The 8,832-nt window shown below is 41.8% G+C and overlaps 1 pseudogene; it reads left to right on the plus strand.

The window, feature by feature from the left end:
* Positions 1 to 6,542: 6,542 nt before the first annotated feature.
* LOC115667544 (stemmadenine O-acetyltransferase-like) lies at positions 6,543 to 8,110 on the plus strand (annotated as a pseudogene).
* Positions 8,111 to 8,832: the final 722 nt, after the last annotated feature.

Consider the following 8,832-nt stretch of genomic DNA (forward strand, 5'->3'; position numbering starts at 1 on the left):
CATTATTGTTATTGTGATTTTTTATTATTGTTATTGTCGATTATTCTTTTTATTTTAATTGATCGTCCGAAATTTTGTCCCTAAATGCCGACAAGTCTAATATTATTAACGTGCCCTAACATTTCCGATATTCTAATTTCTATTGCAACATTTGAGATGCCTAAATTTTGGATTGAAAAAAAGATGTAGCAAATTTAGGACCCAAATAAATGAGATGCTAAATTTTTTACCGAAAAAAAAAATTCACAAATTTACAACGTTCATGTAGTATGTGCATATTTGCGCCGAACTCAAGCTGTCCGTCGCAAATTTTGCGAGAGAATTTGTACCGTTCGAAATTGTATACGGATAATTTAATCCGTCACAAATTTGCAACGGAATTTTTTTTACGTCGCAAATTTGCGACGAATTTTTATTTCTGCTGGAAATTTTTTGTCGATCGCAAAATTTGCGACCGATATAGAAAGTCCGTTGCAAATTTGCGACGGAAAGTTGATTTTGCTATAAGATTTTTACCGCTCGAAATTTTCGGCGTAAAAAAAATCCATTCTAAATTTGCGACGGACTAAGATTTCCGTCGCAAATTTTCGACAAACTATCATTTCCGTTTAAATTTGCGACGGAAAAATTAATCCGTCGCAAATTTGCGACGGGAAAATTAATCGGTTGCAAAGTTGCGACGAACTAAGCTGTCCGTCGCAAATTTTCCGTCGCAAATTTTGCGACGGACTGTGGTTGTCCGTCGCAAATTTGCGACGGACAGCTTAGTCCGTCGCAAATTTTGCGAGGGAAATTTTGCCGTTCAAATTTTCGACGGAAAAATTAATCCGTCGCAAATTTTTGTCGGTGGAAAATTTGCGACGGACAGAGCAAGTCCGTTGCAAATTTACATGTTATTACCCCTCCCCTTTCCCCGACGCCGCCCCCCGCCCGATCTGTGCATTCGCCCGCCGTCCGCCGCCCCCGGCCGTCGCCCGGTCGGCCCATGAACCCCCGCCGGTCGCCGGTCGCCCGCTTGAGGCCCCCGCCCGTCGCCGGTAGCCCCCGGCCGCCCCGCAGCCCCCGCCTCGCCGACCGCCCCCGCCTCGTCGCGCACTCGCCCCCGCCTCGCCGCCACCCGCCAGGCCCGTCGCCCGCCCCGCCGGTCGCCCCTTAGCTCCGCCTCGTCGTCCGCCCCCCCCGGTTGTGTCCGGCGGTACCCGGCCGCCGTCGCCCGCCGCCGGGGAGCCGGCTAACCCGTCGTCCTTTGTCGCATGCCGGGCGCCGCCGCCGCCGTGCCGCCGTCGACTGACCTGCCACCCGCCTCCCGGTCGCGGCCGAGGCTGTGGCCGGTCGGCCGTCGCCGCCCCACGCCATTGCCGCCGCCCGAGCACCGTCGCTGCCCGACGCCGTCGCCGCCGAGCTCCCGCCGTCGTTCTCCCGGTCGTGGCCGAGCACCTGGCCGACTAGTCACCATTTGAGCTCACGCTTGCGCCGGGACCGCCACTGTTCTATTGGCCGATTTTTATTGTCCTTGAACCAAGTAAGCAACTCTCTAAACCCTAGTTAGTATAATTAAGTAATTAGTCGGACTTGTTTAAGGATTATTTAGGATCACTTTTCGTTAGCTAAGTTACTGGTCGATTTCAGGATTGCATGTGGCTTTGATCGATGGTCGACTGGTTAATTTGTCTATTATGTGGATGATTAAGCGTTAAATGACGATATGTTGATTGATTAATCGTTTTCACAGAAAATGTTTGAAAATTGAACAATTCTATAAAAAATCAAGGAAAATTACGGAAAATTAAAACAATGGTATATGTTGGCAACAAATATGAAATTTGACCATAAAAGTTTTTTAAACTTTTTAAAAAACAAAAATTTTAGAATATCACAAAATGGCAAAAATTAATAGTGACCACCCATTTTCAATGAAATTTAGATTTTTTAACGTTCCGGGGAAAAAAATATTAAAAATTTAAAAATTTCCATAACCTTATAAAATGGCTTAACATAAATGTGGTCACCCATTGTGAGGGAAATTTTTATTTTTTTTGGGTGAAAAAAAAATTAAAAAAATATAAAATTTCAATACTGCACAGAATTGCCTAGAAAACATTTGGCCATCAACTTGCAGTGAAATGTAAATTTCTTTAGATTGCCAAAAAAAAATTAGAATTTAAAAATTTTCAAAACTTCACGGAATGACTTATAATACCTGTGGCCACCCACTTTTAGTTATATTTAATTTTTTTAACGTGCCCTAAAAATTATTAAAATAAATAAGGACAAAAATTTTGGAAACTTTACCTAATAGCTTAGACTACCTGTGGCCACCCAATTTTAGTATGAACAAATTTTTTTATTTCACGAAAAAAATTTATATTAAAAAATAATAATTAAAAAATGCTTAAAATTTTAAAATTTCAAAACTTTACAAAATGTCTTAGAATATCTGTGGCCACTAACTTTTAGTGAAATTTTTTTTTAGGGCCCAAAATTTTTTTTTGCAATAATAATAATTTTTTTCTTACAAAACTGTACAGAATGACTCAGAATACCTGTGGCCATCCACTTTCAGTGAAATTTAAATTTTTGTACGTTGTCAAAAAAAATTTAATCAAAATGAATGCGATTCATATAGTAATGTTTAATACCTGTAGCCACCCAAATCGTGCTCATACATTGATGTTTAATATCAAAATGAATGGGATTCATAGTATATTTGTTTGTAGGAAATTGCACGTCATAAACACTCGACATTGGCTCATTTCAAGGAAACATTTTCTCAGTCTTTCCATCAAAATGGTAAGCTTCGTCATGTATATCATTATGTGTTCGTAATACGTGTCAATAGTTTTTTACATATTCGCATAACCTTCCTACTTGTCAGTTTAAACGTGGAGGTCACATGCCTAGAAGACAAGGCTCTTCCTCGTCCTCGTCCCTGTCCCTTTCCTCTTCCCCTGTCCCGGCATCTAACCCTCAACCACAGTATGGTCCGCCACAATATGGACACGTTGGCCCTTCCTCCAACACTCAACAACATGTTACGGGACTTGGTCACATGCGAACTGAACGTTCTTCAGTTCAATCTCCTTTAGCTCCCTCTCCTTCCGTTCCACCCCATTATTCGGCGGAATAATCGAATATTGACGGAAACATAGGTCAAGAAGATAACCGATTCTTCATATGCCCATTTGGAGATTCGTAAGTACTTCATTTTTATTTTAGTATATGTAATATTTAGGGCTTTAGATATTGATGTCAATTGAATTGTCCATGTTGCACAATATTCATATGAATGCAGATTCACGGATGCTCCGTCTGTTGTGAGGGAATTGAACAAAATAGTAAGAAACTTTTGGATGGGAGAGTATATTACTTACAGAAATGTTCCACAAGAAGTGAAAGAAATGTAGTGGAATGAGTTCAAGGTAAGTTTTACATATTTTATTTTCTCACCAATTAAGTGTGGTGTAGTATATTGATGGTCAAGAATGATGTAAAGGGAACAGAACAACTCTGTAGTTTTCGATACCTAAAGGACCAGATATTTTCCCCGACATGAACTTTACAAAATATGTCTATATTTGTCTGGTGCATGGTTATGGATATGTAATCATCATAATAATTTTCAATTTGTGTTTTTATTCATTGCAGCGGAAGTTCAAGTGGGAGGAAGCGGAAGACAATGAAGTGAGAAGAATTTTCGATAAGAAAATAAGTGATTTTATGCGAAATGTCATGAATAGAGCGAAGAGCAAGCAAGCGAAGCCGTCTTTCTTTACAGTGACAATTGGGAGGCAATTAACACATTTTGGGCATCGAGCAGTCGGCAAGTCGTGAGCGGAATAAGAAGAATCGATCTTCTAGTTCTAGTGATGGGTCAGCCACATATGCTGGGGGCTCTATCAACATTGCAGAGCATCGCAAACGAATGGTAAGTCTGTTAAATGAGTTATAAGTTAATTTAATTCAATTACTCATGTTTACATTTTGTAGGCACATGAATTGGGGACGGAACCGATATTTGCAGTTACATTTGAACGCACATTTCAAAAGAAAGATAAGACATGGACTGGCGATCGAGCAAAAGCTGTTAAGGTATGTAAGGTTATACTTTGGCTTATATGTAAACTATAATGAAAACCGTGAATGCTTTCAATATTTTTGGTAGATATATATATAGTGATTTTATTTTCATCGACATTGTTAATGTAGGAAAAATATGATGAACTTTTAATGAGCAGTGCTAGTGGCAGTGATGATTGTCCTGAGTCCGGGCCATCAGTTGATAATATGGCATTATGGATGGAGGCAACGGGTGGGGCGAGAAAAGAGAAAATATTTGGGATGGGATCATTATCAAGGATGTACATGCCGAATAGTCCTGGAAGTTCATCATCCACTGGGACTAGTCGAAGGAGGTCACGACCAGATGAGCAATTGACCCAAGAAGTGCATCGTCTCAATAATTTACTTGTTAAGAAGGATGAACGAATATATAACTTGGAAGAACAAATGAGAGTCGTTATGCAACACCTTAACATCAATCGCTATGGCGATCCTCCTGTACCTCCAGCCAATCCAGTAGGTGATGGGAACAATGATGACCAACACATTGATGCCGAGAATGCTGCTGATGATGATGATGATGAAGATTTTCTCCGGTCTTTCTAGTTAAAATTCTCAAAATCGGGGGTAAGCTTGCTTCATAATCTTGGTTTTTCATAATTTCACTCATATTCATATGTAAGAACATTTATGTTTGTCCCGAAACGTATTTTTGTTAACCCTTTTGTTATTTTACACCTAGTTCCATATCCATGCATAAACGTTTTTTTTATATTCTGGACTGATTTATGTATCGACATTTCCTCAGGTCTCGACAAAAGTGACTACTTTTGGTGTCCTGCCATCGTACCAAAGCCGCGTCTTCTTCTGTATGATTTTTTTGCGTCTTCTATGATTGTCCTGTCTCTTAGTTCATGTTTTGACTGTATTGTAAGATTGGATATCAAATAGTATCATGTCAGACTCTTCACTTTCATTCTGTTATTTGTTTCAATTATATGTCATTGTGGCTGGTTTGTCAGAATTTATGGTTTGTTCGTTTTTCTGTTTCAATTATATATCATTGTCTCCTTTGATTGATATGGACAAGAATTTATGGCCGAAATGATATAAAAATAGCGACGAATATTTTAAGCCGAATTTTGCTATCATTAAAGTTTCTCACTAATTTGCGACGAAATTCGCGACGAATTTTCTGACGAAATTCGCGACAAATTTTACGACGATTTTGCGACGAAAATTGCGACGGAATTTTGCGACGGACAGAGTCGTTGCAAATTTGCGACGAAATTGCGACGGATTTTTGCGACGGACAAAGTTTGTCGCAAATTTTCGACGAAATTTGCGACGAATTTGCGACGGATTTTTGCGACGAATTTTGCGACGGATTGAGTTCGTCGGAAATTGCGACGAAACGAATTTGCGACGGATTTTTGCGACGAATTTTGCGACGGACAAACGTCGTCGCAAATTTTGCGACGAAATTTGCGACGGATTTTTGCGACGAATTTTGCGACGGACAAACGTGCGTCGCAAATTTTGTGACGAAATTTGCGACGGATTTTTGCGACGAATTTGCGACGGATTTTTGTGACGAATTTTGCGACGGATCGAGTTCATCGCAAATTTGCGACGAAATTTGCGACGAAATTGCGACGGATATTTGCGACGGAAAAAGTTCGTCGCAAATTTGCGACGGAATATTTGCGACGAATTTTGCGACGGACTATGTGCCGTCGCAAATTTGGGACGAATTTTGCGACGAATTTTTTTTCGTCGCAAATTTGCGACGAACTTGTGAATTTTCCGTCGCAAAATTTTGAACGAGTAGCGACGAATTTTTCCGTCGCAAATTGACGAATTTTTTTCGCAAATTTCGCGAACTTGGAATTTTCCGTCGCAAAATTTTGCGACGACCGAGTGTTTTTGCAAATTCGATTTGCGACGGATTTTTCACGTTTTCCGTCGCTAATCCGGTGTTTTTTTGTAGTGTTGCCTCCGGTCGTAATTTGCACCTCACCTATTAAGTATTCAAATATGACGTGGACGGTCAGGAAATTACTTTATATGATACTGTATCACCATTTATTTGGCGAAAGATAAATTATTTAAAAAATATTTTTTAAAAAATAATTATTTTTATCGCTTATAAAAATGAATGAAAAAATATATTCATTGCTCGCAAAATTATTTAAATATAAATTATTATCGATGATGAAGATATTTTTTATTAATTAATTATTTCAAATGATACAAGTAATCATTTTGACATATGTAGTTTTATCTTTAACAAATAACTGATTATTAATCGCGATAACGAGAGTTGCAGAATGCAGAGAAAAGAGTTGCACTGCCTTTGTATCCAACATTTTCTAGAATTGGGTATCCAAAATTAATCCAGATAGAAAACAATGAACACGTCTTAATCATGATTATAAAATTCGGTTCAAGATTTTCTTCTTTAGATAAGTGCGTGCCATTATTAGCTTGATGAGAATACAAAAAAATTTATCCGCGTGTCTTCAGCTTCATCACCCGCCCAACTTCTGCGTCATTACAACTCAAGAAAACAGCAGAGTGCGTGAGAGTGAAGACTTAAAGAAGAAGATCATGCAAGAACAGAGAGTGCACATCATCTCATCGACCACCATCACACCGTCTTCTCCGACACCTCACCACCTCCAAACCCTCAACCTCTCCCTCCTCGACCAGCTCTTCCCTCCATGCTTCACCCTTCTCCTCCTCTTCTACGCCAACCCCTGCCCCGAGGGCGGCGGCGGCAGCGGCAGCAAGTCGCTGTCCAGCCGCATGCGAGCCTCTCTCTCCGAAACCCTTGTCAGCTTCTACCCCTTGGCCGGTCGGCTCCAGAGGAGCACGAGCATCGCTTGCAACGACAAAGGTGTGTATTGGGTTGAGGCACAAGCCGGCTTCCGACTAGCAGACTTCCTCGCTTGGCCCGAGGGATCGCTGCTCGACCAGTTCCTCCCTTACTTTCACACTGAAACGTCCAGCTTGGCCTCGTCGGGATGCATCTTGATAGTCCAGATCACCACCTTCAGCTGTGGCGGGATTGCGGTTGCTCCATGCTCGTCGCGCAAGCTCGTTGACGTGTCGTGCTGGCATGCTTCCTCCAGAGCTGGTCGGCAAGGACCGCTGGGAGACTCGACGGAATAGCTGCTCCGAGGTTCATAGGGGATTCTCTCATGCGAGCTAGGCAGCTGCCCTTCATGCTGTCGGACTACATCGCCATCGACACCTGCACAACCCGGAGGTTTGTCTTTCACGATGCCAAGATCGCCTCCCTCAAGGCCAAAGCCGCTCGTTCTGCTTCCACCGAGCCAACTCGGTTCACAAGAGTCGAGCTTGTGCTAGCCCTCATCTTGAGATGTGCCATGGCGGCATCGAGATCCGTAAACAGGTCGTCTCAACCGATTCTGCTGCAGCAAATGGTGAACCTGCGCAGCAAGACGACACCGGCTTCTCAACAAAACAACTTTGGAAACCTCCTCTGGTTGCTCACCATCTTATTCAAGGCAAGCGACACAACAACAGTTCATGATCTGGCCTCCCAAATGAGGAAGGAGATGATCAGTTTCAGCGACAGGAAAGCGAGCAGGTTTGGAGGCGAAGACGGGGTTTCGACAGTGTGCGAGACCTTTGCAGAGTGGGGCAACATGATGAAGGAATGGAAGGATGCGAAAATATACAAGTGCACGAGCCTACGCAGGTTTCCGTTCTACCACATCGATTACGGGTGGGAGAAGCCGGCCTGGGTGACATGCCCGAGCAGCATCAAGAACTTGGTGTGCCTGGTGGATACAAAGACGGGACGGGATCGAGGCGTGGATCACGTTGGATGAGCGAGAGATGGCCGTTTTCGAGCGGGACGAGGAGCTCGTTGCTTACGCCGCTCCGAATCCAAGCGCTGCTCCTGTTACGCATCGTTCCCGGATTTGATGCTTAACTGCAATACTAGATTCGTAAAATGGTGTTACGTGTACTAGACTGCTGCAAGTGTATTGGAGCGTGGATCATATTCTCTATTGACAGGAAGGCACGGGGATCCTGCTCTAAATGTAGCCCAAGATTAAGGGTAAACTAAGATAAACTTTGTATCTCGATTTCTCTTTCTCAGCCCCTGGAGTTTCTTGTGCCGCTTATATATAATTTTTTTCTCTTGTAATTGAGAATTGTAACAGAGAGGTAAAATGTACCAATTAAAGTGGAATCCCTCTAGATGTAGCCCTAGGTTAACGGTGAACCATGATAAATATTGTGTCTCGATTTCTCTTTCTCGCATTTACTCTCTATTTCCTTGTGTTTGTGAGCCTAATCCTAACAAAGTAGGCATTCAATACAAAATCCTAATAATTTTCTAACCACTTAGGCTATCGGTTTTATAAATCGGCCTTGATCCGTCTAGCTTTTCTCAATGCTTCACATGAACTGTTCCATTTTCTGGATGAGTTTGGCTTAGGGCGCGTTTGGCAATATTTCTATTTCTCTGTTTTTTTGTTCTTTTATTCCTCGGAACAGAAAAAAAAAGATCTGTTTATGTACATCAGTTAATTTTTCTATTCCCCGAAATAGAAAAGTGGTCAGGGAATAAATTTGAAACAGAAATGAAAAGTAAAAAATATCTACTTTTTTGTTCCCGGTAATAATTTTTGAAACAATGTCATTTACTTTTTTCATTTCTTCTTTTTCCTCCTCTAGCCGATCACCGGGCCTCAACAATGGTCGGCGACCGGCCCTCATCTTTGGCTGGTTGCT

The sequence above is a fragment of the Syzygium oleosum genome, unplaced genomic scaffold, assembly GCF_021117445.2.
Source record: "Syzygium oleosum isolate NSW1041296 unplaced genomic scaffold, Sole_v2.1 Sole_v2.23, whole genome shotgun sequence".
Lineage (NCBI taxonomy): Eukaryota > Viridiplantae > Streptophyta > Magnoliopsida > Myrtales > Myrtaceae > Syzygium > Syzygium oleosum.